General features: G+C 46.6%; 2 long non-coding RNA genes across 2 annotated transcripts in view; one reads left to right on the top strand and one right to left on the bottom strand.

The window, feature by feature from the left end:
- LOC132249466 (uncharacterized) overlaps positions 1 to 10,568 on the top strand; it is a 13,675-nt gene extending 3,107 nt beyond the window's left edge. The window contains exon 3 of the long non-coding RNA XR_009460943.1: positions 8,630 to 10,568. This is a non-coding gene — a long non-coding RNA (uncharacterized LOC132249466). The remainder of the gene's footprint in view (positions 1 to 8,629) is intronic.
- Positions 6,681 to 25,301, bottom strand: LOC109281573 (uncharacterized). Its single transcript, XR_009460944.1, has 3 exons — positions 25,093 to 25,301; positions 24,101 to 24,181; positions 6,681 to 7,828 (listed from the first exon to the last, which is right to left on the bottom strand). It is a non-coding gene; the product is annotated as an uncharacterized LOC109281573 (long non-coding RNA).

The raw sequence follows: 25,301 nt of genomic DNA, 5'->3' as shown, positions 1-25,301 counted from the left end.
CATCAGTGCTGTTAGGGTGACAATATTTGGATCTTGGGGAGGACTGGATTTGCAGCTGAAACAAGGCTGTAACCTGTGGCCTACCAAAAGCTGCTGACCACAAGTCAGAATGATATATTAAAAGTATATTGCAAGACTCTCAGGCAAGCATATTTTGCTTATGAGTGCTTATGCTAGGTAACCATCTTAATTGTGTCAACCATTTTCTGGAAGAAGCAGCAAGTAAGTCTGTGTGATGTAAACCAGCTACAATAAGGAATGAGACAAGATACAGGGGCCTAAGGAATGTGGAAATGGTACAACGTGGGACTGAAACACAGACTGGAATGTAAAAGACAACACGTAATTGGTAACAGAATCCAAAATAAACATATGCAAAAAGATGAATGGCGATTGGTGAAGAAGCTTCCAGGTTTTGGTCAAAGTCCACCCAGTGACCAAAGCAGTAGGGTGAAGGCCTTAGACACATGCTCATAGCAAAAAGGCATGTAAATGAATGAAATGCATAGGAATCCCATGCTAATGACGTAAACAATAACCAGAGGCAGAGCTTGAAATAGGAGGAGAGATGGGCAGAACAAAGGAGGAGCAAGGCTGAAATAGATGTTAATGAGCATAAGCCAAGGTGTATAAATGTGGAAAGAACTATTGTTTGGGGCAGGTCCCCAGTTTGTTGGGTTTTTTAGGACCTTTGTCTGAAGCTGTCTCCATTCTGAATAAAGCTGTTGCGAGCAATGTGTGCTAGTCTTTGCTCCCTGCTTGCTCTGGCTAATGACTAACAAGACCCATGAGCAATTGGATCGTTGTCTTCCTAGTCATTGGGTGCCGCATGGAGTCAGGGTCTAACAACTGCCATTTGGGCGGACAGTGCACAGGACACCCACATGTTCAGAAACTCTGGACTGGCCACACTGGTGTAGAGTGGGTGTTTCACACCAGAAGTGAAGGGCCTGCAGTTAGGCTCCATTATCATCCCACCACTGCTCACTGGGGACCTAGCATACCCAATCCTCCTATGGCTGATGAGGCCGTACACTGGCCACCTGGATCCCTGCCAGATCCACTTTAATCAGTACCTGGGCTGGATTCACACCTTTGTCAAGTACACCTTCAGCCACCTCAAATGCCACTGGCACTCCCTCACTGCCTGCCTCAAAATGGATAAGAACAACCTCCCCCTGGTTAACATCACAGCTTGTGCTGCACAATCTCTGTGAGGTGCAGGGAGAGCTGTTCCACAAGGTCTGGGCAGAGCAGGTGCATGGACAGAGCTAGCCTGGCAATGGGAACAGGAACGTCAGCAGCAGCAGTGGTCGTCTCCAGTGAGCTGCACACCTGTCAGTGGAAGTCAGGACACTGGGTGAGGGAGGCTTTGGTGGGCCACCTCATGGAGCACTCCCCGCCTCTCTCTCACCTGCCCTGCTGCCATAGACCCCCTACCACCTGCCCACCCTAAGCACCATTCATACCAGGCACATGTTCAAACAAAAAATCTTTATTCCCCTCACAACACCCCCCCCCCATCTTTTCCCTTACCCTCCCCAACACACAGAGCCCCCCCCTCCCTCTCCAAGAAGCAGAGCCCCTCCACAACCCTCCCACACTAAGAACCCTTCTTCCTGGTTTCAAAACTATTTACAAAAGAGTCCATATGTTTGTGTCCTGGAGTGGGGGCCCACGGGCTGGGGGTGCCTTGGGGTCAGAGCCCAGGGGCATGCAGCCAGCACCCCGCCTTGAGGCAATTCCCCACAGATGCAGGGTCTGCAGCAACCACAGGGGTTGGGGGGCTCACCCAGGGGTGACAGCAGCTGGTGCTCCTCCAGGGCAGGCAGACCCTCTCTGACTGCCAGAGTCCAAGCCCAGCAAGGCCAGCATCCAGGTCTGGTGCCACTCCAAGCACCTCCATCTTCATACCTGTGTGGAGCCAAGGTGAGTGGCAGGGCCAGGTCCAGATGGGTTACAACGGGCCCAGATTGGGGGCTGGGCCAGTGGCTTCTGCAGGTGGGAGGCAGCAGAGGACCTCCTCCCAGGCCCAGGCAGAGGCCTGCTGTAGGGCAGTGGGCAGCTGCCAGGAGGCCTGTTCAGCTATGTCTGGGAGACCCCAGTAACAGGCACACACAAGACTGCCATGACCAGGATGGTATCCAGGGTGCAGCAGTCATCGTCCATGGCCACCACCACCCAGACCTGGATGGCATTTTGGTCCCTCAGGAGCTGGAGGTGCTCCCACTCCAGAGCCAGGAGCTCAGCCCGGCACTCCCACTCCGCCCAGTCCTGAGCCTCCACCTGGGCAGTCTCCTGGACCATATCCTCTGCCCACTACCTGTCCTGGTGGGCCAGGTCCTCCTCCCACTGGGCATTAGCTCATTCCTCCCACTCCTTGGTTACCACCATCAGCTGCTGAACAGGAGGGTCCAGTCCTGTGTGCATTGCTGCCACAGCCAGTGCATCTGCAGGGCTTCAGCAGTGAGTGGCAGCAACCCTGACCTGGCATCCCTGCTGGGGCCAGTGGCCTCTCCCCAGCAAGCAGATGCTGGTCCTGCATAGGTAAGAGACTGAAGCCTTTTGTGAGAGTTTGCAACATTTCAGAGAAGGGTCGTGCACTGCCCAGCCTCAGATCAGGGGTCAACCATGCACGGGTGCCCAGGAACCATGGTAAATCAGCTGGGCAGGCCCGGGCCCAGGCAGCTGCCGGTTGAGGCCCCCATCCCCATGCATTTCCCTAGGGCTGGTGGCCTGCTGGGTGCTGACTGCACCTGCCATCACAGAACAGGCTGCTGGGGGATGCAGCAGGGAGGTGGTGCTGCCCCTGCTGCACTCAGCTGCCTACAGGTAGCCCTGGGTGCTGGGAAGCAAAGGCTCAGCAGCCAGAAGCCCCACAGCCAGTAGCCAAAGGCTCACCAGTCAGCAGCTAAAAGCCCTTCAAGCCAGCAGCTACAGGCTGAGCAGCAGTGCTCTTGTACTGACAGGCAGGAACTTCAGGGCTGTGGCCTGCCCAGAGGGACACACAGGGCCTGCAGTGCCCTCAGGCTCCTGTGGTGTGTGCTCCAGGGCAGAAAATGGCTGGTGGCTTTTATAGCCTCCAGACAGGGGCTGCCAGTGAGGCAGACCAGCTCTGGAGCAGAAGCAGCTCCCAGCCAGGTGCCCTGGGGCTGGCCTCAGGCCAACCCCTTAGTGGCAGAGCAGACCCAGCAGCAAACTTAGTGCCAGGTCTCATCTACACTTACGTTACTGTGCATAAACTATTCGTGCTTAAATTTGCTTCCTCAATTTGCATTTGGAGGTAGAAAATCTAAGCATGATTAAGGGAATTTACTGTGCAGTAAGGGCATGCATGTATAGATGTTCACCCGTACTGTGCAGAAAATTAGGCTAATGTGCAATAATGCATCTCATGTAGATGCACCCAGTCTCTACTTATTTTTCATCGGTTATTATGAATAGAAGACATAACACCCACTCTCTGCAAAACCAAATTTTCACCCCTAATTAACACATGATATACTGTGTTCAAAACTTACTTTATTTCATTCGTCACATATTAAGCAGTATCATTGGTAGCATTCACTGATAAGGTAGAAATGAGGATCACATTTATTTTACTCACAAAAAATAGCTCAAAAGGAAGCTGTGTGCTGATATTACTGTAATATAACCTGTTAAATAGTTTTTCTATAATGGTTCCTGTCTCTGAGAGACATTGTCTTTAAAACTCCAGGGAAGGTGCTACAATAAATGGTGTCCTATGTAACCCTTTATAGCACATTTCACTGCTGATTGTATTTCTACCACTGGAGTTGAAAAGCAGTCAGGAACCACAAAACAATACACATCTTGGGTTCAAGCTGGATTCATTCCTACATTGTTCAGAGTATTCACTCCAACACTGTTCATTGTCTGTCATGGTATATCCTTTGTAGAGGGTGCTCAAGTGCTCTCTTGCATGGATTTGTGAAATCTCAGATGATTTTCACTCACTTTCTACGAACCCTTTGTAAGAGAGCCTATTATGTTGTTTACCATAACAGAGTGTGCAAGTCTGCCACTTCCAATCTACTAAAGTTTTGGAGGTAATTGTTTGGAATATATAATACTATATCAGTGTATAGCTACAGTGAACTATAAAGCACTACGTGGCATACTTCAGAGACAGCTCAAAGGCAAGGCTAGTTATAAAAGTTATTGAACTGGTAGCTTCTGCCAGCAACCTATCTAACTCATCATTGCCTGGAGCTTATGCTCTTGGACAAAGAACTGCCCCAAACAGCGAACAAGTAACTATAAACTTTATCCATAAAGAAGCAACTGCATTTAATAGTCCTTAGAAGTGCACTGTTCAAGCAGATATCTGAGAAGACAGATTTGTAAAGAGTCACTTGAATGTGGTTCAGATTTAATAGGGCACTTTCTGCAGTTTCTGAATAAAAGTCCTCTTTTAGGGGGACATGCATACATTTCAAGCTGGACAAGCAAAACTAATTCTTTTGAAAATCTTGGCAACAGTGCAGACTCATAGCAGAGCAGCAGCTCCACATGGGCCAGTTCTGGCTGCCACACTGTCAGTGACAGTAGCACAAGCAGCCATGTGCTGCAGTTTTTTTTGTACCCTCCCTGAAGATGCTACTGAAGGCTGCTGTCCATGTCACCTTTCCTTTTACTTACACTACTGAATTATTGTAAAACTTGAAGAAGGAATGATCATCAGACCAAAAGGAAGAAATCCTTGCTTAAGAGTGCAGTCAATGAGAATGTAAGAGGCTCACCAGCTTTCTTAACTTTTTTTCACATTTTGGAGAGAATTAGATGCCAAAGCACATCAAGTCCCAGTATTTCAGACACATTTCTTCAGGAAAGCTTATAAAGAAAGTGAGGTTGAAGTTGCTTTCAGGAGCGTGAGGGATAGAAGAAAAATATTCTGTTCAGCAAAATCAAATCTGATATAAACATATCAACATTTGGAACAAACAACATTTGGAATCAAACATTCAGTTCATTCAACATATTTTATACTTTCTTGTATAGTATGCAATGACTTTTGTGGGTAATATCTTTTATTGGATCCCTCTCAACACTAAAGCTGGTCCAATAAACCCACAAAACCCACTGTCTCTCTTATGTTTCCTGTATAGTCATATTAACCCAATGTGTTAAGGAGCAAGTACTATTTTTCCAAGAGGAAACATTATTTAAGTGTCTTGCACAGAATAAAGAAGCACACACTCATTGCAACAGATCAGTCCCATCATTGTTATATAAGATGAAATGGAATTGTTCTCTCTCCAAGGTGAAAAGGAAAGCAAGGACGTAACAGCACCCACTGATTCTGGATACCCAAATTCACATTATTTGTAACCTTATGAGTTGGGAAGAACTGTTAATTAGTGATTTCTGGTTTTAAATCTGAATTGCTTTCTAACAGGGACTCAGGCAGGAGCCCTGTTACTTAGACAAGGTCAGACAGGACTGACCTGTTGATGAACCCTGCCAGGTGGAGGAAATTACACACCTGAGCCAGGATTGGGTGATTAGCCCACCAAAACTGGCATAAAGCCAGCAGCAGGGCATTGACTGATTGCCTTTGGGCACAAGAAAAGGCGAGAGAGACAAGGAGCCCATCTGACAACCCAGAAAAATGTCAGGACTACGGGACCTAAGATGAAAAGATGCCAGGCAGGCTGCTTATCTTCCTACTCTGGCGAACCCAGTGAGTGTGAGGAGAGTTCAGACATGGCATATCGGCTCGGCGGGGGAATCCCAAGTATTGATACCTGGGAGTAGTGATATCCTGGGACGACAGGCGGGCAAGAAGATGCCAGACTGGAACAAACCCCAAACCCAGATCCACAGCTTTGCCACGTGCGGCGGTGCAGGGAGCAGAAGGATAACTGAGACTGCTCCCGGCACTCAATAGAAGCTAGAGGTGTAGGGAATGCACCTTGCTAATAAGACAAGGAGCACTTAGAACATTCAGCACTACATTGTAACTGGAGAATCATCCGGTGTTGTAAGATCTGCTCGGCAACTCAGACATGTCTCGCTAAAGAGGTAATTGGCAAGACTACTGTTTCTGTGCCATTTTTCTTTGGGAAATAAACCTGCATAGAGTATGTATCATCTGGGCAGTTTTATTCGATCCTTAGCCATAAAGGACCACTGATCTTCTTTTCCTTTTGATCTAAGTCATGGCAGGCGAGTATAGGAGGGAGATGCAGCTAGGATCACCCACCCGCTCACAGCCTTCTCCAGCAATCGCTAATCAAAATGATACAATTTTCCAACACTACATAGGATCAACCTTCAACCCAACTGATCCTAGGACCCACTTCTTGTTGGCCCATCATTATGAACTTTGTGGTGCAGCTGTGGACAAAGTTTACAATAATAGGTTTTGACAAAAGAAGAAGAAAATAAAGCCTGATGCACTTTGCTCAAGAAAGTGGAATTTATATTTAGGACAACCTCAGGGAAACAGGAGATCTCAGTGAGGGTTACAGCTCTGATGATGACCTGGGCTGACTCGGCTTTCTTTCCTTTCTAGGTCAAATTGATGTGAAGCATAGAGACAGCTCTGAAATCTGCCATAAAAACACCCAACAAATGGCAGTGTGTAATGGAATGCTTCATTCTTATAATTGGGCACTCCACTCAGCAACAATGCAATATACACAGTAAACTTTGCCTTAAACAACAAATTTTCATGTATTTATTTAACTTTTCATTAGTCCCTTAATTAATAAAAAACCTTTGAGCATTGATCCTTGGTCCATTATAATATCACTTTCTAGTTACAGTTTTTTAGGGCATCATAAATATTTATGTGCTGCATCAGTCTTTTCAATAGGATTTGTTGAAGTTGTGTCTAGAAAAGAAGGCTATGTTTTTAAATAATCCAACTAGTTAAATTATCACCCACATATCCAACTGTACAGAAATCACTTGGCTTTTCATTAAGCTAAAAAGTAAAATCCCAATTGCAAGGTTTGTGAAGGATAGAAAATGCAAAAGACAAAACAAAAGAAGAAAGAAAATACACTCCTTTCCTTTTCAATGTAGTATGGCTTTTGATTGTCCAAGAAACTCTGAGCAATTATGGAAGAACATTATGGTAAAATTAATTTGAATTTTCTGCTTCTCTGACAGTGCTTCCCACTCCCATCGAACAGATAAGTTATTGTGCATGGAATTAGTGATAATTATCCCTATTTAATGGAAGCTGGAAATTTCCTAACTTAGCTTGAATGTAGGAATTAATGAAGGAGGTCATTGCTATGCATTTTAGGGAGTGTATAAAGACTGCTTTATACAACAGGCAGGTCCCTTTCAGTTTGTGGATTGTATTTGCACTATTGTATTATGAGACAAAATTGGCTCAAATATGAGATTCAGGAAATGACCCCATTTAAATGATGCAACTGCTGCAATTCCTTGATCACATCTGGATCTTTTCCAAAAAACATAATGGATGAAATTCATAGCACCACTAAAACCTGTTTCATTGACTTCATGGGGCCAGGATTTCACTTTGAATATCTATCACTGCAGGTTTCTAGACAATGCACAGTTCCATTGGCCTTTGCTCAGGTCCTCTGCACTGGAACATTTCAAAGTCAGATATGCTGTACATGTCTGAAAATTTTGTCATTTGATTCCTGGCAGATTGACAAACATAAGGAAAATGTCATAATCAAGGATCACATTGCATTAATCCTGGGGTAGTTGTTAAATGTCCTTGGACTTGTGGAAGGCTTTTCCCCCAGTGCAGAATATCGACCAAGGCACCGCAGTCATTCTGTACACTTTTCCAAATGTGCTCTGGGACGCTTCAGGCCTGAAAAACAAGAAAAAAATTCAGCATATGCACTTTGGAAGCACCCAAAAACTGTACAAGTATGGAAAAAGCTTATGAGTGTAAAACCCACCAGCACAAGTCTATATGGATCTGAATTCCATCACAAATATGTAGTGTGTAGATGCATAAATTGGGGTATGTACCATAAGAAGATGCATTGATAACCCTTGAAAGTCAGATCTTTAATCTCCCAAGTGACAGCCAGCCCCTATAATCAGAAAGGACCTCAACTTAAAATATCAGTTAAGGTAGCACTTGCTTTTTCTGTGCCAAAAAATAACCACAAGGGGAAATGGCCAGAGTTGACTATTGCATTTTTTGAGACAGCTCAACAACAAATATGCTTGCCACATATCATTTTGACTTTTTCTTGGCAAAAGGCAAATTGTTCTCATATATCATGACAGTGGGAAAGCTGAAAGTCATAGTGTAAGCATGTTAAGCCATAGGCCTAGCATGCTAGGTCACTTGGTCTTGATTCTCATAATTAGAAGTTAAGTATGCAGCAGGGTGATGGGGTCGGGGGTTGGAATTAGATAAGAATCAGAAAAAAATATGAAAAACCTCCACGTAGTCACCATCACATTGACAGTGATTATAGCGATGACATCACAGAGTAGAGAATGGAAATGAGGAGAAGATTTATATGACACCTTATCCATCAGGTTCATGTTGCCTTAGGCATGCTATGTTGCATTTCATTTTTCAGTACAGTTTTTATTTCACTGGTTTAGCTGGTAACTAAAAATACATTTTAAATATGCCATTTTGTTTTATTAGGGTCCTAGAGCTGACAACTCATACGAACTAAAGTGCCAGGTGACAGCTTTCTTTGATGATATTTTTTAACGGTTACACACAGGAACTGCCATATTGTACTGGACCAGTGACTCATCTAGTCCAGTACCCATCTCCAATAGTAGAACTACCACTAGCAGATGTTCTAGAAGGAAGTGCAAGAAACCCTGAAAATGATTGTTATGAGATAACTTGTGCACAAGGGAAGTTTCATTCTAACCCCAGGCAATTAGTGGGGCTATAATTTTTGGTCATTTTAAGTAATTGTGTATGTCCATATAAATCATAATATAGATACTATATGCCAGGGGGTTTCAACCTTTTTTGGTTGGGGTACCTCCGGCAACCAGTTGAGAAGCAAGGAGATCCCCAGTGGCTGATTGACAAGCAGGGGCAAGTCCCCTGGCAACTGGTCAATGAGTTGGGGGTGGGGGGGGAATGCCACTGGCTTCTCTGCATTGCTACCATGTACCCCCTAGGGTCTTCCAAAGTACCCCCAGGGGCACGCATATCCCTGATTGAAAACCACTGCTATATGCAAAAATGACAGAATATGGCTAGGAAATACCAGCTTCACAATTATTCATGCAGCCTTTACTTAGCTTCCTTGCGCACCCATTCTGTGCCTCAGATGAAATAAGGTACTTTCTACCCAAAAGGCTGGAAAATGGTATTGACAACCTCTTCTCTATGCTGCAGGACAGTTCTGTGACTGGCACAGAGAGTAGGGCAATGGACCCTACCCTGCTCCAGGCCCTTTTCTAGAGGGTTAGCACTGCTTTTGAATTAACCCTAAACTTGTCTTTGTTCTCAGCAGAACACAAGCAGCTCCAAATTTGACTGGGACCTGATTGAGAAGGCAAAGGCATAGATTCTCAGCCCCACATTAAGTCTGGCTTAATGCTGCATGAGGGAAACGTGACAAATAGAACTGGACAGAAAATGCAAGGGAAATATTACAGTTGTTGCTGCTCTTCATCAGAATTTGGAGTTTTACAAAAGTCACAATTTTTAACATTTAAAAATACAGCAATATCTATAACTACATGAAAATATTATCTTAAAGAAGTCTTCAAAAGTTGTCCATCATTAAGGTTACTTGTGTACAATTACAAAGAATTATTCTACCATAAATCCAAAATTCAGAAAAAACTGTAATCCGCTCTGATTACCAAGCACTGATTATGCAAATCCAGATCAGCCTATTGTTTCATTGCAGCAAACCTCAGAAGGGATTTTTTTTTTTTAATATCAAAATGAGATCTTTCCACTAAAATTGAAATTTAAATAATTTGTACCTGCTCTACTAAAAAGGGTAGCCATACTTGAGATGCTTTGATATAACTTAAAATATATCTTAAGTGCAGCAATTTAAGATATCCTGCCACAAATCCTTTCCCTCGTAACAGTTCTCCACCCCTACAATTAAGAACAATTCTCAGCCACAACTACCTCTTTCAAATGACAGGGAAAGAAAAAGAGCCTTTCAACTTTCCCTGAAGCTAATCAAATTCAAGCTATTTCATGTTTCTTTTTCTGTGAGAGAGAAAGAGAGAGGTAGAGAGAGAGAGAATCCCTTCCCCCGAAAAAGTGACTATCTAGATTGTTGATAAGATGTAACAGGTGAAGGGGAAAAATATCATGTAGGAGTGGAAGGAAAGAAGTCAAGGTAGCAGTAACAAAGTAGTAGTAACATTTTCAAGCAGACTAGACATGTATGCAGTAAAGGTTGCATACATTTTCAGCATCTTCCACCTATCTGCTCTTATTCATGAATTTTACTAAAAAAAAAAAAAAAAATCATTTTATTGAACCTGTGATGAAGGATACTATACTGCTATTCTGTAAGAAGTTTGTTTTCTACAAGGTGAGGAGTATATATTGTAAAAGGATTTTATAAACTTATGATCCCAGATGTAATAAAGACATTCATTGATACATTCTGTACATCTGATTGTCACCAACTCTAATGTTGTGAATGTTTGATGAAGTGAACTTAAGTTCATGAAAGCTCATTTTTATATACATCTTAGTTAGTCTATATCAGGGGTGAGCAAAATACAGGCCGCAGACTGGATTCAGCCTGCCAAGAGATTCTATCCAGTCTGCGGTAGGTCCCTTGGCCCCACCCAACCCAGGCATGGGGGGCTGCCTGGGTCATGGCATGTGCAGCTTTGGGTGTGAGGCAGGGCAGGGGTAGCACAACAGGCAGGCTCAGCTTCCCAGCATCCCCCATGACAGTGGCTCGCTTCTCCCGGCTGTTGCTGCCTATATCTCCACCACAACTCCAGCCCCACTGCCTGGGAAGCTTGGCCCATCTGCCCTACACCAGCCACCAGGGGCACTAGACAGAGTGAATGAGCAGGTGGGCGGGGTCTCCATAGGGACTGGCCTGGGGACCCCCTTGGGCAGGCTGTGCGTGGCCACGTGGATGGGATAGGGTTGTGGGTGGGTGGGGTGTGGCATCTGGGAGCAGGATGGACAGGAGGCGCTGGGGCTAGGACCCAGAGGACAAAGCCACAATCTACTCCCTGCACATCCTTGCCCAGGGAACCGGTACCATCCCAGCCCCATCCCATCCCACTCCTGGATGCTGGTCCCTGCCCCCCCCCCCCCTTCCCTGCCCCAGCCCCATCCTATCCACCAGGCTGAACACTCCTTGCTTGTGCGGATCCCAGACCAGACTCCATGGACACCCTGCCTACCCACCCACCCACCCATCTAGTGCCCCCAGCAGTGGATGCAGGGTGGATGGGCCCGGGCCAGATAAGATCAATTCCATTTGCCCTCCCCACATCCTGCAACTGCTCACCAAAACTCCTTAAGAGGCCTTCCAGCCCAAATAATTGCCTGGTGTAAGTGGTACATATCTTCCCTGTCTTCATGGATGTACTTCCAGGACAAAACCCTACGTAGAAAGAGTTATAGTTACCTGATGTAGTAAGATGCACCTGGGCATCTTTAACCTTAAGTAGGTTAAAACATTTTCTTGTGGCTGGCAAACAAACTTTGAGCTTATTGTGCATTACACGGCAACTCTGAAGACAAGTAGTTAATACTCAGCCAGGCATTTTTTGAAACTGCATGGTCAGAGGTGGATAATTTTCTAGATATTTCTATGTGAACAGCCCAAGCCCAGAAGCAGGAAATAAAACAAGTGTGCTAAAAAAGAAAGACTGCACGCCAGGAGAGATTATTCTTTGCAGAACCAAAGTAGCCAACTGAGGTTTTTGCATGAGAAAGTTTTCCTTGTTCCCATTTGACACCAACTGTTTCAGCTAAACAGGACTTGTGTTTACTCAGGAAAAGTAACCCTGCGGGCATGAAATGTTTACTGTAAAGTTGCCTAATTAGCTCCACAGTAAACATCTCAGCATCTACACATACAGTCCTATTAGGCTGCAGAAGACTAATAAACCCTGCAGCAGGTTAGCACTTACAAATATAAGTTCTATCCTGGTGCAGAGTTGTTGGGGGGTTTTGAGTGTAGCAGCACATGTGTAGATGCTAACAGGGCTGGCTAGGGCACGAGGGTGCTTCAGTGTGGAGGCTGCCTGCCAGCTAGCCCCACACTGAAGCACCCTCATGCCCCAGCCAGCCCCTCTGCAGCATACTGAGCTGAGTCAGAGCAGCTACAGGATGGCAGGCTGATCTGCCTTCCCCTCTCCCTCCCCCCACCAGGTCCCCTGCCAGCCAGGGCTACTCCAACCTAACTCAATGTGCTGCAGTCCTGGGAACATGTTGACACAGTGTGCCTGGGAGCAATACATTCTGGAGCAATATGCACCAATGTTAACTCAAAGCAATAAACTGCACATATAGACACTCCCATAGACATTACACTTCAGAGGGAAACTGATGAATGCATCCTTCAAGTTTACGTGTTCAGGAAGAAGGTGGAAAAATCCATACCATCCTACTGCATGCACCTCAACTGAAACAGAAAACATAGATTGCACCAGAAAAATCTTAGAAACATCCATATGGAAGCCAGCCATTTGGCTATACAGATTAATTATTCAGTAATGCAATCCCAAGAACATTTATGTAAATCAGTCACCAGAGTAAGCCAATCAAGCTTATGAGTCAAATAGAAACATAAATATGAAATTAATTAATCATTTCCCTTCTTGCAAGTGTGCAAGACACCTGGGAGCTGCACACATCCTGCATTGTCAAATGTACCTGGCATGTTCCAATATTACAGTGAAGCAAATTAAAACATCATTTAACACATTTAAAATGCTAGCAAAAAAACCCTAGCAACTGGAGAACAGCAGTTAAGGGGCTAAGGCATTTTGATAGCAAGGTTATAGTGCTTCGACAGCATATCCCCTTGTTCATGTGAACCTCTACATTCATTTGTGGTTCGCAGAAAAATCAGACTTCGTTTGCTTTTTTTCCTTTTTTTCCAATATGAAAAAGAAAATAAAACTTGTTGAAATATTCTATTCAAATTCAGATTTTGCTTTGGGATGATAAAGATAATTCAGAAGCAAAAGTCACCAGCCCGGATTCCAATGAGAGAAAATAGGAATTCATTGTTTCTGAACAAAAATTATGCATCTTACAATGAGAACCCTGCCCCCCGCCTCCCTTCCCCCAACACACACACACGCACACCTCAGTCTGTGTAAAACAAAATGCTTCACTCACTGAGCTCCAATTAGGCCAATGGTTTTTAAGGCATTCATTGAATGGGCAGAACTCAGGGAAAGGACCAACACATTTTCATTACAAACCAAAATCCCATACAGATGATTGTGCAGTGCAATCACTTTTCTTAAAAACACTGATCATTACTATAAAAGTGCCATTTTATGCAAGAATTACACTCCATGTATGAGTTACAGCTGCTTTAATTAAGCCAAATCAACAACAATTTCTACACAACATTGAAAAGCACATTATCAGATTCAAAGCTGCTTCTCAACTTTTTGCCAAAAGCTACATAAATAAAATAGCAGTTATAAGGGTGTAGGTTGTAGCTGTGTTGGTCTAAGGACACAGGCAGACAAAGTTCCTTGGGTGAATCTGATATCTTTTATTAGACCAAGATATCAGATTCACACAAGGAACCTTGTCAAAGCAGTTATAAGAAACTCTTGCAATGCCTTTTTTTCAAATTAATGGGAAAGTATTTTTCCTCCCTCAGTTTCTCCTTCCCATCCATTTTCCAAGATGGCTAAACCCATTTTTTTTAGTTTTTATGCATGAATACACACCTGCACAAATTAGCTTTCTACAGAAAAAAACTAATCTGAACCAGTTTAAGGTCAGAAGATTTACAAAGTTAAAACACTTTGGAAAAAAGATCTTTATAAAGATGGTTAACTATAGGTGTTAATACATGCTTGCTCCAGTTATAATACATATTTAATAGAAATAATACTAGGAAAAAGGTGGAAAGTAGTTTAAGGACATGGTGAAGCTCTGACTTCTGCTTCCACTGAAGTTGTTTTGCTCTGCAATTCTGCAGTCTTGGGGTCTTTCTGGGTTTACCATTGTTCCTAAACTGTCAAAGAGCAGCAGCAGCAGCTGCTGCCAGAAATTCTATTTTTGTCAGGCTAGGAGATTAAGCACATTTCTTTCATTTATAGACAACAGAACAACAACCCCCACTTCCAGCCTGAGGTACAGCAATGTGCAGCTCCTGCAGTTGAAGACATACTCACTTTCAGTTCTTCTAGCAAGCAACAAGCACATTAAATGGAATACAGATAGGATAGGGGAACCTTATAGAACCATAGAAAATTAGGGTTGGAAGGGACCTCAGGAGATTATCTAGTCCAACCCCTCCCATCCCTCCCCTTGCTCAGTACTAGCCATAGGTGATGCATGCCTTGGGGGGGGGGGGGGGGGGTACGTCAACCAGCTGCAGACAGCAGCTGCAATGTGGTGGTGGCAAATGGGGACTGCCCACAGGCAGCCACACTGATGTCAGTGAGAGAGCTTGGCTCTGGGCCAGCGCAGGTGGCCAGACAGCACAGGTGGCAACAAAAAAAGTAGCACACAGACCTCATGATGGTCATTGGGGGCCACCTTCAGAGTCTGGGCTTGTACAGAAGTGAGCAGGGCAGCCCCGGCACTTTTTTGTTGCCACTATGCTGTCTGGCCACCTGTGCTGGCCCAGAGTCAAGCTCTCTCACAAAATACCCATGTCTACAAGACAGGTGTGGCTGAGAGGAACATGGAGGCTGACAGAACTAAGGGTAAATATTTCAGTGTCTAATTTATGGGTCTCTGCCAACAGAGATCAAAATAAGCAGAATGTGGGCTACCTCCTTGAAAATGAAAAGGAGATTCACTTGTATATAAGCAACTCCAGAAACATCGGTAATTCTTTCTCTAGGAAACAAATAAGAAAAAAAACCCCTTGATTTTAAAAAGCATCAAAATGAATGGGAGACTAGAAAACATAGCTGCTTTGGTGGTCTCTGTCTTTAAAATTGTGTATGTATTTCTTGCATACCCTGATGATGAATGCATTATAAATGCATGAGATGACAGATTACATTTTGACAGATTAGCTAGATGAGGTGGAGACACATGGTGTGATTTAATGGTATGCACCAAAGCAGATGAAAGGAAAGAACACTGCAAGTGCAAGAAGAAAAGAAAAAGTCGGAGTACATGTTTATCCAGCAAACCTAATCTGCTTCTCCAAATACAATCGGGTACCAAAACATCACATTTGGGTTAGTTTACCCAGTCTCCAAGTTCAGTGAAAAAAGGGATACAAGCACAGGTTGATTTCCTGGTAAACATGAATGTTCTACTTAGGATCCATCACCGTTAAGCAATTTGGGGATTATTTTGGATCCAGAGATGAAACAAAAAGCAAGATTGAGGAGCTCTGAAATACCTGCTGCTGCCCACCAGTGCTCATGATGAGTTACTGTTACTGGCCTAGTCAAATGAGTAAAGCCAATCTAATTCCTTGTCAGCTTGAATTTGTTTTCCAGCAGGTGAGAGGCAAAACTTGTTGCCTTGGTAAATATGTATATTCTCCTTGTAAATAATCCTCAATTTTATTCGATAGAGCACAGCTGCATCCACTCAGTCTTCTATAAAAGGCTGCTTAAATAGGGCTCTGTCCTTGCTCCTGCTTAGTGGTAAATGATTTCAGCCTGGAAAAAACGGATTTTTATGTTTTTACATTCTGTTTCATTCTCACCTTTCTGCTTTCAGCAGTGGGGGGACATTGTGGTATCTGCTGGTAGGATCATTGCTCCTCAATGCCTGTTGCACCCTCTGCCATGCCATCATGACTTTATTTTGGTGGAGCATTCTCTCCTTCACAGCAAGCAGTCTGAGCAACATCTGTCCATCTTGTCTACTGGAACGAAAGCCTCCAGAGTAGTGGTTTTCTAACAGCTGTTGGAAGCAACTTTTTATGCCACTGAAACCAATCAATCTTCCCCTGCTCTGCCCACTGATTGTGCGCATGCGCGTGTGTGTGCGTGCGCGCGCAAAATAGCTGGAAACCCTCATAAGTATTTTTATTGCCACACAAACACACCAGCTTATTCCAAATTTGCCCACAGGATAAGGCCTGATTTTTCAAATTCAAGTGCAAGAGAAATCTTTATTCCTGAGTTAAACAACTGAAAGTATGGATTTGTAGGAGAAAAACCACCTCAGCACTTTGAGTATAATGTTGCTCTCTATTGCAGTAGATTTCCAGAAGACCTAGAAGATTAAGAAGCAGCACTGTATGGCAACTGTGAGTATGTACAGAGATTCAGAGAGATTTGGGGTTGGCCACCCAACCTAAGGTAAATTGGGATGAGGGGGCTAGTGGGAAGGGCCTTGAGAAAATCAGGTGGGAAGGCAGGGTCCAAAGGGGAGATCAGGGGGTGCAAGCAGGGTCAATGGGGAGGGTTGGGGGGCAGGCAGGGGCTGTGAGGGGATAGGAGCAGGGATCAGGGCAGCAGCCAGGTTCTGTGCGAGTAGGTGAGATCTGGAAGGGGTTTAAAGGGGATCAGGGAGGGGGTGCATAAATGGGGAGACTGCCAGGGCTGGGGCACACAGATTGGCTCAGGGAAGGGGCCAGTATCACGGACCGCCCTGACATTGGAGCCCAAGCACCCCAATCCCGCTCCCCTTTGCACACTGCTGCCTACAGGAGTGGACCCTGCCAGAGGCCTTACCGCCTCCCCGTACCACAGATCACTAGCTCCCTCATGCCGCTCCTGTCCCAGGATCCACCTCCCACTACAGTCGTTCCCAGTCAGAGCACTGTGGGGACCATTCCTTTATGGTGAGTAACATCTGTCCATCTTGTCTACTGGAACAAAAGCCTCCAGAGTAATGGTTTTCTAACAGCTGTTGGAAGCAACCTCCATTGTGGGGACCTTCCCTGGCCAGCATTTAGGGGTCCTTCCCAAGGGATCCCCATTCTTGTTGCCCCTGGGAAGAGCCCCTGAAGGGTGCGTGGCCTGCTGTCAGGAGCTCGACAGTAGCCTCACCTGCCATGGTGAGCTCAAGGGCTATGGGTTCTGAGGGAGGCAGTACTGGCACCAGCCAGGGGTATCATACATGTCTGCAAAGTGGTCCAGGACCCTATCTATTAACTCCCTCCCCTGGTGTTGGGACTCTGCCAGCTCTACAAAGGCATGGGTTGCTAGGGGTGTGCGAAGCGGGCCCTATTCAATTTGGATTTGGCCCGAATCAGGAACAGTGACTTGATTAGTTGATTCAGATCACTGTCCCCAATTCGATTTGGCTGAACCTGAATCTGAAGATTCGATGATTCGAAGAATCAGCGATTTGGACATAGACACAGCTTTAAAAGTTTTCTTGACGTACCAATGTGGCTTGTGAACGCTGTGATGCTGGGGCAGATGGAGTGTTCCACATGCTCTCCATGTGCTTGGCGGTGAACCTGGAAGTGGACTGGAAGTATCTGGGTGCGCTGGGGAGTGCATGGGGGCCCCCCACACCTCCCCCGGCTTGGCGATCGGCCAAGGGGGGACCTCGGGTCCCCCCCACTCCTGTGGGATACTCTATCCACCCCAGCATTGCAACATTCACGAGATGTGCTGGTACCTAGAGGTACATAGAAAAAATATTTAAAGCTGTGTCTATGTCCTAATCGCTGAATCTTTCCGAATCAATTCGGAGGGTTCTGATTCTATTTGGAGAGATTAAAGGATCCTCTGATTTTATTCTGATTCAGAGATTCGGCCACCGAATCGGGCCAAATCTCTGCCAAATTGAACCAGGGACCAAAGCTTCGCACAGCCCTATGGTTGCCTCCTCAAAACAGCTGGTGGCCAACTTGAGCACCCATTCCTGCAACTTGGCGGCCCAAGTATAGATATCCCCCAGCCTGAGGATGTCCCCCCTCCACATCTGGAATCTCTTCTCATGCCAGTCCCACAGTCCTTGGGGCCAGGAGTCAACTGTGCATGCCCAGCACTCAGAGGCAGTGACCAAGGCCTGCAATGTCTCTTTACTTCTTCGACACCACCAAAAAGCAACCCTCACACGCTATGCATCTCTGCCGCTCCTTTTCCTTGAGTCAGCATCACATTCTCCACATGCTGTCCTCCCTCATACAGGTGGTGTTTCTGCCATTTGACAGGGGAGACGCAGAGCCTTTGTGCGAAGTTACAACCTTTACTAATAAAATAAAGTATAAAGGCAAGTGTCTGAGACCCTCCCAGCACTTGCCTGGGTGCTCACACAGAGACGGCAAGGTAGCTATGGTAAGTTCTTTGTCTGAGCCCTTCTCCTGCCCCTAGGGCTGGGAGCTATGCCACTGCTCTGCACCTAATACAGCAGAGAAGAGGGTCATGGCTGTCCTGTGGGTGGGCAGCAAGCCCAGCAGTTGCATTGGGATAGGATGCCGGGGATGGAGGAGCTGTGTCTCTCTCCAGGAACTACAGTGGGCACCTAACTCCCTCCCTTAGAACATCCAGGGACCCAGGGTCCCATAGGGACTTGGACCATCCCCAGAGTGGGCAGGGACTAACCACTCTAGGGAATGCAGGTGGAGCTTTTATACCACCCCCTCCCCTTCCCTTATAGAAGAGGCATTTCAGCACTGTGTCCATGCAGGAGTGGTACTTTATTCCTGACATATCCCTGGTTAAAGTTGGGCAGGCCCAGAAGGATGAGCTTTACCACTAAGCCTGGGAGAACACCATTTAAAACTTCCTTCTGCTGCTGCCCTGGGAGGTGTGTGACAGCTGGAAAGTGGCCATCTGATTTGAAGGCTCACAGGGGAAACCCAGGTTGCCATTCAATCTAAGAGTCAGGCTTGCATGCTACCTGCAGCTCCACTATAATAAGCTGACACCCACAAATGAGTCCATGATCATCACAACTATTGACATGATGCTAAATCTGTGACCTGACTCAGGGAGAGGTTCTCCACATCCTAGCTTCCTAAGAGTCCTGTGTTATGCTGTCCTTGGCTTTCCAGCACCATTCTGCTTTGAATACACCAGCAGGGGGGTAGGGGTGGGGAAGTGGAGGGCACTATCCAGGACCAGGACAGGGCTGCAATTGCAGGAGAGAGGGGAGGGGTTTGTAATAGGCTCAGGCTATCTGCCCAGCATCTGACACTCCCTGGTGGTCAAACAAGCCTGTCCAAACTCCCCAGTCCCCTTTACCTTCTTTCACCTGCCATGACTAGATTGTTTATGTCTTTTAACTGGGAAGGCTGTCTCCAGAGGTCAGGGTAGCCTCTTCTCAGGTGCCTTTCCACCTTTTCTTGGTGTGCTATCCTCTAGGCTTCTCCTCTGTGTGCTTCCTTTTTTAAGACAACCACAGTTGTGCCTTAGGGGTAATAATCATGACCTCCAGCCACCACCATAGTTATGTCCATGCCTTGCAGATGTTACCAGTTATCACTCTCATGAGACACTCTTCCTCAGTATGCTGTCTGGCCTCCTCAGCCCTTGTTGGGGTTTTGGCCTTCCCAGCTTCCAACCCCTTTTTCTAGTTTGGATCCTTTAGCCTAGGCTCCTTTACCCCACAGCACTGGGTCCTCGGTTTTGAGCTCCAGCCCCACTCAGGTGCTGGACCCTTGGCCCTGGGTTCAGCCCTTTTGTGCTATGGCCCCTGGCCCTCATATCCTAGGTCATTTCTGCCTTACGTTCTTCCCCAACAGGGTTCTAACCCCACTGTGGTCTCCTCATTCATCCCTTATAGCCACTTCCAGTCTGCCATTTAACTCAAACATAAAAGTAAGCTGTTGCTTTAACAAAAACCCTTCTCCAGATGTACAGTTCAGGAGTCACCCTGGCAGTAGGACTAGATTATCTGAGACAGTGGTTCTCATGCAGGACTCCAGCCATCACATCTGTTCTTTTTTTGAACTGGGAGGGAGGGAGGGAGGGAGGAAGAGCGGTTGTTTGGCCAGGGGCAATTTCTGTCATTCCTGCTGTACTGAAACTCCCATGGTTCTCATAGACAGCTGTGTGTTATCTCCCATCCCTGATGTCAGTGTCCTCTCTGCCACCCAGCTTCATGGCACTACCAATTGGGGTGGGGAACCAAGCACTAGTATCTGTTTTTCACACTTTGCTCACAGAGCGCAATAAACTCTTTTAGCGCCTTTATATGAGTGAAAGGAGAAGGGAGAGGGGCTGTTTAGTGCCAGTGCTCTAGACATGGCCCTGAGAGAGAGGTCAGGGAGATGTAAATGAGGCAGATTTATATTCCCACAGAATGGGAGATGGGCTGCTAACTTTCCAAGGCCAGGGGAGGGTGCTCCTTGGTGCCTCAACTGCAGTCCAGGAAGGGAGGAAGGGAAGGGGAGAGGGGATGATTGATCTGTCCCGTGCTGAGTGGCATAAACTTTTTAGGCAATTAGCAACCTGGGACTCTGCACTTTGAGTGGTCAGGGCAATGATTTACTGTCCTCCCATGCCCCTCCATCCATGTACCACCCTCCCTCCCTCCCCTTGGCTTCTTGGTCCTGATGGCCTGAGAGAGGGCTATGACCACATGGATGGCCTGTAGTAGTTGTGGGTCCCCCAAGAGTTGGGGAGAATGCCATGGGTGGGGCAGAGGCCAGTAGGTTAGGTCCGGTGACCACCTCCTGGAGACAGGCTTGCAAAGAGGGCTTTGGACTGGCAGGGAATCATTATGCCACTATCTGCCCACCCCACTGGCTGTGAGCATGACCCACCTGCTCCCTTTCCCTCTGCTATTCCTCCCAGAGGCTTCGTGTTTCCCCCAGTGACAGGGTCCCCATTATATCCATGTGGAGGAGGGTAGAAACATACCATCATGAGCAGCATGGCATCCTTGTTTGGTGCCCATGTCTTCACCAGAAGTGGAGAGAGGGTTGTCCATGGGTCCTGTGGGTTGTGGTGCAGCAGCAGTTGCTGTGGTGGTAGATGGGAGGCTGGAAGGCAGTCTGAGCATCTGGAAGTGGGGCAGTGAGGAGCTGTTGGAGGAATGGAATCAGAACATCCATGGAAGCTGTGTTGGGAACAGTGTCCCAAGCACTGCAAGTTTGTCTAGTGTCCATGGGGTCGAGGACTGTGAGAGGGTTTTCACAAGGGCACAGGCTCAGGTTCCAGGTCCTGCGTCTCAACTTCCATAGCATCAGAGCTTTCCCCCTACTCCTGTGCACCATGCTCCGTGCTCTCAACAATGCCCAAGAAGATGTCAAGGGAGGTCAGGTCCAGCTGCAGCTGCAATTCCACTCCCAGATCCTGTGATGATCCATAGACCAGTATCCATGGGTCAAACACTTCAGAAGTCATCAACAGACTTTATGTCCTGTGGCCCCCAAGGATATTCTCCTGGGTTGTCCCATAAACCTGTGGCTTTCCTGCACCTCCTCCTCTAGTGGAGTCCCTGCCAGTGACTCTACTTGGCCCCCCCTTGGTTCCATAAGTGTGCAGGATGGTGACAGCCCTGTCCACAGTGAGGAAGCAGGATAGCTCTTTGTAGAAGAACGTGCCCTTTCTCCTGGCCCCAGATTTTTTGTTCACATCATCCATATGCTTGTTCTGGATCTTCATGCATTTGTCTTGGCCTTGTATTGCATCCAGTCCCTGTTGTGGCCCTGCACTTGCATCTGTTAGGCCATGCAGTTGAAACCTTACAGTATCCCAGGTGCACATGACCCAGATACCTGCAGACAGTGGATAAGCTGTAGAAGTCACAGGACCAACTTCATGCAGGCCCAGTCCAAATGTTCTGCCTCTCCACCTCCCCAACCCATCAGAGGCAAGCCACCCAATACCAGCTCCTGCTTGGGAGGTGGGATCCAGCTATCAGGGTGCCTGGCTAATAGTGCAGTGTGCAGGTGCCATGGTTGGGGCCTGAGGGGCTGTTCCCAAGTATAGAGGCATGGGAGTCCCTGGCTGGATGTGTGAGTACCAGGGTTGGGGTCTGTGGGGAATGCCAAGCATGGGAATTCTGGGCTCAGTGTTGGGGTCTGCAAGTATGCTGTGGGGTGGTTCACGAGAGGGTGTTGGGGGTGCGTGGGGCACAGCCTGGACACTCAGGTATCCCAGCTCCTGGGGTTCAGGCACAGGACACAGATGTCTCCCTTCCCCTTGGATCCTGCCCATGGCTGACTCATAGCTGAAGGCAGGAGGTGGAACTGGGAAGAGGGGCTGTGCTTGCTTAATGCTAGGAGAGCCCAGGGGCAGGGTCTGCTGGGTGCTTGGCCAGAGCAGCCAAGTAGGTGCTGAGTGCTAGGATGCCTCCCTGTGAGAGAGGGGTAGCAGGGGCTGCGAAGGAGGTTGGGATGCTGGAGGACAGAGATCCAAGTTGAATCAATAGTGAAACAATACAGAAGTTCGATGTAGTGGTCTAACCTAAATCTATTCGAATTGAGCATACCTCACACCAAGTCTATCTTACGCTGCTAGTGCCATTTCTAGACCAGGCTATGTGCACCAAACTTATGTACAGTTACAGGTTTAGATTGATTTCCATTCACTTAGATTGGTCTAAGTGTAATGTCTATACATGCGCCTTGACAAGGAAGAAAGGACTCAGTATAACAGAGAAGTGTCAAGGAAAGGAGAAAAGTCTCCTGGAAGAACTGATGAAAATTCCAGAAAGGTTCTCTGAGGTGAGGCCACTGGAGGAAGAGTAAGTGTGTGTACAGATTTAGCAGTTTTTCTCTTCACTGGCCTGTAAGTCTCTATGATGTTTCCATTAATATTCCATGTGCAGGTTTAAAATATTAATTTGCAGATCCTCTTGGCTTCAATTGGCAGGATGAAACAAAAACCAGAATGGCCACAAGGAGCAAGTTGTTGTGTAAGCTATGAGGCAAATTTGGGAGGGTGGTTCAGTACTGTCTTGGTGATTAAGGAAAGGGAGGGGGGTGGAACCTGAAAGGAAGTCTACACCCAGGGGGAGCATGCAAGAGCCACATCCATATTTTGACATGTGTTTGGATTTTTTATCATTTCAAAAACCCCTTTTCAAAATGAAATGTGCTGTGTTTTGAACTAGAAGCACATTTAAAAGTCTTAAGAGGTTGAAACTGAAATAGAATGTGTTGTTTCAGCAATATGACCCGCATTCATCCATCCAAAATAAAGTGTTAGGAATTAATTGGACATTTTGATTTTTTTGTAGGGGGAAGAGGGATGGCTGTTCCACGTCAAAATAAAATGAGGCAGGATCTGGACGTTCCACTTAGCAGGAAATTACAGTTCCAGGGTTTCCACATGCCTTGGAACTGTGGAACTCCGTGCTAAGTGGAATTCTCCCCTGTTTTCTTCAGAAACATCTGAATCTAGCAGCCTGGTGAGAGCCCAGCAGGTGGAACATGACCAGGTCTAAGACATCAGCTGAGAAAAATAGCTTTCACTTTTCACTGTTTAAAAGCTGCTCCTGAATATGACTTGCTTAAGGCCAGACCGCAGCACTCTTAATCATGCTGAGCATCAACTTAGTCCATGTCATTCAATAGCAGATTCTGGCACTACAAAAGCATTGAAAACAGAGTAGCAGAGCTTCAGGTTAAAGGTTGAAGCTCCTGTTCTGCAACGCAACATGCTAATGGGGGCACCTGCATGCATGAGGCATGCCTTTGACTTCTCTAGGGCTTCGCATAGACCCAGGTGGCTGCACTAAGAGATTGCATTGTAGGATCAGAGTCTAATGCACCTGCAGTCTGTCTCTAAATTTAATTTTAAAAACATCATTGTTCTCCTCCAATGGCACTTACAGTGCCTCACATTATCCCAGTGGTGTATGACTGTGAGTTGTGAAGTGTGCCACTTCTCTGAGGCAGTGATCTCTTATCAGCAGAAAAATGAGGGTCCATGTTGCAAAATTTCAAGGGAAAGAGTGCCAGATTTACTTAAAGCATTATTCCCCCATGAGAAACACTTACAACAAGAACAAGTGTCAAGACATATGACCAAAAGGAGGGAAAAAATGATTGCTACATGTTATACTGCAAGAAGAATCAGAATCAGCAAACATTTCCCACAGCATCCTCACTCCTGTTCTTACCCTTACAGTTCCTGGAAGGGATGAAGGAGGGTTTATAGGAAGGACCTCTGGCTTCAAGGTCATCTACTCACCAAATTATTCCTTAAAAAACAAAAGAAAAAACAAAAACAAAATACAATATTTACTCAAATCCAAGGCAAGGATTCCTGCCCCCTTCCCTTCATTCAACATGGGACAAAATCCCCTCATCTTAGATTCAAGAATGAGCTGCAGGGGAGAGGGGTGAAGGGAAGGGAAGTGGCTGCTCTTAGAGGCTAGCGAGCTTTGGGTGCTCTCTGTCTAGACTCGGTGTTTCTCTTGGGCTCACCTTGGCCTGCCTAATTTGGGTTCTAACCTCACCACCTACAGGCTCTCTGCCTTGGGACTCTGACCCTGCTAGTCCTAATTGCTTCAAGGGCTAAATTTGTGGCCTCTGTCCTCACTTACAGCAATGCCCATGCCTTATGGATGTTATTTTGCCAATGTTCTTTGCCTCTGTAGGGGCCTCAGTTCTCTTGGCTTTGGCCCACCTTTATTTTGGCTGCAGGCCTTCAGCTCTGGCCCACTTGCCTTGGCTCTGCTTTCTCAATATCAGCCCCTTATCCCCGTCTCACATTTTGTCCTAACCCCCTGGGATCCCTGGGCCCATGCAAGAATACTCACAATCTGCCCAAACCCCCTTGGCAATCCTGGCCCAGGCAAGGCTGCTCTCAGTTCAGCCCAGCCCCACCTCTCCTGGCAGCCTGTGCTCAGGGCAAAGCTGCTTTCTTTGTATGCCAGCCCCTGGCCCTTTAACTGGGCTCAGCTCCCAGCATCACTGATTCTGCAGGGGTTACTATCTCAAGCCTCTAAATGGGTGCTCATGTCCTCCTATCCAACCCTTTCAGTCACATCCAATCCTGTGGTGTTACTCTGCACCTGCTACAACACCCTGTTAAATCCCCCCTGAGGTTCCCCAGGGTTCCAGCCACTCCTATCTTGTAGCTGCAACCTCTTGCAGCTTCCCCAGGTACCAGTGCTGTCCCAGTTCCTCTCTGTTGCCATCCAGACCAAAAGGAGTTCTGTCCACAGTGCGAGTCAGGACCATACTGCCTCTTCTTTTAGCACAGGAGCTAGGCTTTCAGTAGGCTGGGCTTTGCCCTTCCAGGTTACATGGCTCAGCACTCAGCCTGCTATCAGGTGTTGCAGTTAAGGCCTGAGCTGCAGTCACTGCCTCCTTTCC

Source organism: Alligator mississippiensis, chromosome 3 (genome assembly GCF_030867095.1).
Source record: "Alligator mississippiensis isolate rAllMis1 chromosome 3, rAllMis1, whole genome shotgun sequence".
NCBI lineage: Eukaryota > Metazoa > Chordata > Crocodylia > Alligatoridae > Alligator > Alligator mississippiensis.
This window is presented reverse-complemented; position numbering and strand designations above follow the sequence as displayed.